The 6,000-nt window shown below is 38.9% G+C and overlaps 1 protein-coding gene across 1 annotated transcript in view; it reads left to right on the top strand.

The window, feature by feature from the left end:
- The first annotated feature begins 263 nt into the window (after window positions 1-263).
- Window positions 264-6,000, top strand: part of ERBIN (erbb2 interacting protein) — a 149,472-nt gene continuing 143,735 nt past the window's right edge. Inside the window, exon 1 of the mRNA XM_008056389.2 lies at window positions 264-334. The gene's annotated coding sequence lies outside the window, so the exon portion shown is untranslated. The remainder of the gene's footprint in view (window positions 335-6,000) is intronic.

The raw sequence follows: 6,000 nt of genomic DNA, 5'->3' as shown, positions 1-6,000 counted from the left end.
GGACGAAAAGTTTTCGGCGACCCGAGGCCAGAGTGCCTTTGTTCCGGAGCTGTCGCCTCCCGGGACGGCCGCCCGGCGTGTGAAGTCGCTGAGTCTGGCCACTTTTGTCGGGGCGGAGCGTCGGGTCGCTGCCGCCCGGGAGGTGCCGTTCATCGAGATGGCTGCCCCATCTGTTTGTGCCGGTGCCAGCCGTTTCGGGTTTTGCGTTAACCGTATGGAGGGATTGGTTTGGGGGGTTCCAGGCCTGGCATGAATGCGTTCCGTGGGGGGTGCGAGACACGAAAAGCGTTGCAGTCCTTCGTTGTTTTTCGGGGTGGGCCCTGCGCTTTTTCAGGTGTGTGGCAACACGCTCTCTTCAGACGCTTAGAACCTTGTGGGTTTCTTGAGTCGGGAGCAAGTCTCGGCTCGACTTTTCTGGTAGCCGCTCCCCTCGGAAGGAGCAGGAGGGCGTAAGGATCGTGGATGGGGGGGGGGTGTAATTAGACAACAACAAACACCTGTAAGCAGGTTGTTGCCTCGTCAGGACTTCCCTCAGGACGAAGGGAAGTGAAACACTTAGAACGATTTTCATGGGCATCACGGCGAGGGTGCCGAGAAGCTGTGCTTTCTGAGTGGTCTTCTCGCGTTCGCGTTCTTGGGTCGGCCCAGATGGCGCTGGTCGACTCGGCCGGACTGGTGAGAGGCACCTTCCGTGGGGGCAGGAGTCGGTGAAGCATGGCAGACATTCCGCCAGTCGGCCGGGAACCCTTCCGCGCCGGTGGGTCGTCTCCGTGGAGAAAGCTCGTCGGGGCAGCCGCGAACTGTTTTCGCAGCGGTGGTTTTGCGTTTAGTTTTCTTCGTCAGTTCTGCTGTGGTGGAGGGAGGGGGAAGCTAGCATTGCCGTTTTGAATAACTGATAGATAAACATGCTGTCCTCTGGGTGGGGATATCTTCGCTGTATACGAATGTTTGGCTTGCCTCTGCTACCTCGGGCCATTCCCGGAAACTTGTAGCAAGAGTTGATGATGAGGATCGGCTGTTTCACAACTTGTCCTTTGCTTCTTCATCTTCATTGAGTACCTTTCAGAAAGGGCATCTTTTAACTATTTATGACTATAGTTTTGCCTTTTTCTTTTTCCCCCCAGAGCACAGTCTCAGGAGATTCTTTTTTTTTTTTTTCCCCATTGTTTGTAAGGTTTGTGAACTATCAAGTAATTCCTGTTAAGTCAACCTAGCTTCATCAGGGAATTTAAAGTGCATAACTGATCTACTTTATGATTTTTGGAACGTATTATTAGGCAGGGAGAGAGGTTATTCTTGGGCATCTGAAAGAGCGGAACAAAATAAATGGCATTGAACTTCAGTTTCCTTATATGGCTTATAATTGGCTTCAGGGCAACAAAGCCTTAATAGAGCAAGTCCTTTACAGAGAGTTATCACTTTGTGAAGATGTTTCTCTTTGTTAGTACAATTTGTATATTAAAAAAAAAGTATTGTAGCACTTGAAAATGACTATTTAAACCCTGGTTTTTAGATACAGTTCTTGATTTTTTTTCTTTAGACGCAGGCACACATTTTTAAAAGAGAGGTGTTCACCTTTGTGGTTGTCTTTGGTTCTTTTTTTCCTACTCGTCAGGACATAATTTGCTTTGTAGTTTACTTAGAATTGTTAGTTTAGCACTGAATTAGCTTAATACATTTTAAGTTTTATATTATTGTCAAACTAAATTTTTTTGATATTTTGTTTAAAGTGTGAAAAGAAGCTTTAAAAAGAGACAACCATAAGTTAAAATATTTTAAAATTTCTTCAAAATTTGTATATTTTTAGTTGTGTGGGTTTTCTTAATGACATTGGCAAATATGGAGTACTTCCAAAGTGGTGGCTTACATGGCACAAAATGCACATTTAAAGGCTCTTTTTGTTAAAGGTAATCATGAGTTTTCAGAACTTCAACTAATTCTAGTAGTATTAAGTTACGAAGTCTCATTGTCTTTTGAGATCAAACTATTGCAGACTTAATGTATAAAAAGCTCACAGGTACAAACATGAAAACCAGATTTGTAGTGTATGCTGTTTCTTATTGAAGTGATAACTATAGTTGGAGACCTTTTACATATATCACTGGTAAATCTCTATTTGGTTATTTTAGATATAACTGGTACTAAACTATTGGTAGTAAATACTACCTTCCAAGAAACACACTTAAAATTTTCAAGAAATATTTCAGGTTTAATAGAAATGAATTCATAGATAATATGATTTAGACTTCAAGCTGCTTTTGTTTGGAAATAGGTTATGGCAGTACTTACAAATTTGGGATTATGCAGAATTTTAGTGTTGTTGGATAGCAAAGTAATTTTCCTTTTTGTAATTACTGCTTATCCAGATTCTCCTTAAATACCCTACTTTGTTGCCTGCATTTTATTTTGACTCTTTGCCATGCTCATTCATTTCTTTAATCTATTACACACTTTTTTCTTTGTAGGACCACACATGTATTATTAACCCCCAAAATTGTCTTTTTCTTTACCATTTCTGACAACATACATTGTACCTGCATTTAGCTGTTCACAGTAGATTGATTATTCAGTTTTGGAATAAACACTTGGCTGTGTAGATACATGAATTATACTCTATAATATCTACTTTTGAGTTTTCTAAGAAAATAGCATCAGCATTTTTGCCTTCCACTTTTCTTTGTTTTTTTCCTTTATATTATTATTATTGTGTATGTGTTTTTTTTTTTCTTTTTTTTTTTTTGAGTTGGAGTCTCACTCTGTCGTCCAGACTGGAGGGCAGTGGCCGCTCCCAGCCACCACGGCCTCGCCTGCTGGGCTCCGGCGATCCTTCCATCTCAAGCCTTCTGAGTAGCCGGCATTACAGGCATGCGCCAGCACGCCTGGCTGATTTTTTGATTTATTGTAGAGATGAGGTCTCGCTGCCCAGGTGGGTCTCGAACCCGCGGGCTCAGGCAATCCACTCACCTCTGCCTCCCAAAGGCGCAGGATTACAGGCTGAGCCACCGAGCCCGGCTGCGTGTTTTCTTTCTGGGTGTCTGTTGTCTATAACTGTTGAACCGTACTACTACCATTTTTCAGATTTGCTTTTTAACTTTCTCCTTTGTCTTAGGTTTCCTAATTTCCTAATTGTAAAAAAGAAATCTAGCCGTTGTTCAACTTTCTCTTCTAATACCTTTTGCTTTCTATTTGTATTGTTAGCTTCATTTTCTTATCCTATTTTCTCTATGTTCAGCCGTTGATTCTTTTTTTTAGAGGTGGGGTCTTGTTGTGTTGCCCAGGCTGGTCTTGAACTCCTGGCCTCAAGCAATCCTCCTGCTTCAGCCTCCCACAATGCTGGGATTATAGGCATGAGCCACCACCCTGCACTCAGCTATTGTTTCTTAATTATATTTTGCCCTTCTCCTCTTTTCCAAACCTTATTAGTCTTTGTGTATCACCTGAAAAAATACGCAATAGAAAAATTTGAACATGGAGTTCAAAACATGCAGTAGAAAAAAATTATTTGATATTATTTTATCAGCTCCTTTAATTCTGAATCCTTTTGCATCCCAACTCAGTGTGTCCTCTGGTATCTTAACTTGATATTCGTTAATATATTGTTTTATTTTCTCAGTTTTCTCTTTCCTCTTTAATGTTTTTAGAATTAACTGTTAATATGATACCAAGTTGTTACTTATTAGTTTGTATGAAGACTCTCTACAATTCCCCCCACCTTCTTTTTTTAATTATATTTTTGGCCCCTTAAAACATAACAAATTTATTTCTCTGTTCCTTCCTTCTCTGTACCTTTTTCTTCTTTCCTGCCTTTCAAGTTAGATGTCTTCTCTGTTACAGTGTCCCTAAAATCTTTTTTTTTTTTTTTTTGAGTTGGCGTCTCACTCTGTTGCCTAGGCTGGAGTGGTACAACTTTGGTTCATTGTAGCCTCGACCTCCTGGGCTCAGGGGATCCTTCCTCCTCAGTGACCCAAGTAGCCGTGACTACAAGCATGTGCCACCACACCTGGCTAAATTTTTGATTTTATTTTGTAGAGACGAGTTCTTACCATGTTGCCCAGGTGGTCTTGAACTACTTGGGCTCCAGCAATCCTCCTGCCTCCGCCTCCCCAAATGCTGGGATTATAGGTGTGAGCCACCACCATGCCTGGCCTCCATAAAATCTTGAAACTGTCTTTATTTACCTTCGTGAAAATAAACACAGTGGGACTCTGCCACTTACTTTATTATTGTCACCTCAAATTTTATATCAGACACCTCTTGATGAAGGTCTTACCGGACTTATAAGTGATAATATGTAAGACGGTAGAAAAGAAGAATATTTAAAGATTCAGTTAATAATACTCATCTGGAGGTTATCTGTAACTTTAGGTATATAGAATGTAGTAGAAAAACTAGAAAATAATGAAAAATGACACCGGAATAATCAAAATAGTTATGAGTCAAGGATCTTCATTTATAGGGACATTCTTATTCAAAGCCTATTTACTTATGTACATGATGAGCTGTGTTTTGACTTTTTTGGTGTAGAAGGGGTGACAAAGTCATATTGAAAGCATCGTGAAGTTATGACCTATGGTGTTAAAGTGAGTGAACAGAAAAAAGAAGTCAGAATAACTTAGAACACAGTCTGGGACAACTTACTTACACATTTTATTAATCTAAAGAAGGATTCACTCTTATGGCATGGTATAATTATAAGAAATAGTAATAGCCCTTAGGTAGCTGTCCTCAAAACTTTTTGGTTTTAGAATCCCTTTATAATTTTAGGAATTATTGGGAACCCCAAAGAGTTTTGGCTTATGTGGGTTATTTACTACATTTCCCCTATTATTATTAGTACTATATTCTTTAATTTTTAGAGACAAGTTCTTGTAGAGACAAGTTCTTTCTGTGCAATCTAGACTGGTCTTGAACTCTTGACCTCAAGCAATCCTCTTGCCTCAGCCTCCCAGAGTACTGGGATTACAAGCATGAGCCACTACGCTTAGTTGCATTTCCCTTAGTAGAAATTAAAACAGAAATTTAAAAATTAATTTACTTAAAAATAAATTATTGCATGTTAACATAACATTGATTTAATAAAAATACAACTATTTTCCAAAATAAGTTTTTAGCAAAAAGAGTGGTAGTGTTTATATTTTTGCAAGTCTCTTATGCTTGTCTTAATAGATAACAGCTCAATACTCATGTCTGCTGCTTCATTCCATCTGTTGCAATATGTTGTTTTGGTTGAAGTATATGAAGAAAATCCAGCCTTATACACATATGTGGTTGGAAAAGGGAGCAATATTTTCATAGCTGTTTTAGGTAATTGTGGATACTCTTTGATAACAAAACTTGACCGCATTAATGTACCAAAATTTGACAATAGTAATTTTTTTTTTTTTTAAAGTTTATGGCAAAAGGGGAGGGTGGGATGGGGTGGAGGGATGAAGAATCACCTAACAGGTATTTGTGCCCAGGTGGGGGTGGTGGGTACACTTAAAAGCCCAGACTTCTTTTCCAAACTATGCAGTGCATCCATGTAACCAAAAATGATTTGAATCCCCCAAAGCTATTTAAATTAAAAGAAAAAAGTTTGTGGCAATGTTGAATCTGAAACCATATCAGTGAAGTTTTCATTGCTTGTTGTTACCTTACAATCCATTGGTTTACCTTGTACTTTGGATAATCTTTTACCCATTCATGATTTTTGTAATATGATACATTTGGAAAACAGTGGTTGATTGAGTTGCACATATTTTTCATTATGTAGTAGCCAACAAAAACAAAAATGACTTTTTACTACTTTATTAAAGATACTCTTGATTAAAAGTGGCATTTAAAAATAAATCTGGGGATATGTAGTGGTGCTAGTATAGTTTGAAGGCACTGCCTTTGTTCTTGCTAAGGTGCTAACAGTTTTACCTATCATTGCTTTTGTACCATCAGTGTAAAATATAAATATAATGGAAAAGAGAAGAACATCTCAGTATTATGATGAAAATAGTAATGACTTGAAAA

The sequence above is a fragment of the Carlito syrichta genome, unplaced genomic scaffold, assembly GCF_000164805.1.
Source record: "Carlito syrichta isolate Samal-C Ts95f unplaced genomic scaffold, Tarsius_syrichta-2.0.1 Scaffold302339, whole genome shotgun sequence".
Taxonomy (NCBI): domain Eukaryota; kingdom Metazoa; phylum Chordata; class Mammalia; order Primates; family Tarsiidae; genus Carlito; species Carlito syrichta.
This window is presented reverse-complemented; position numbering and strand designations above follow the sequence as displayed.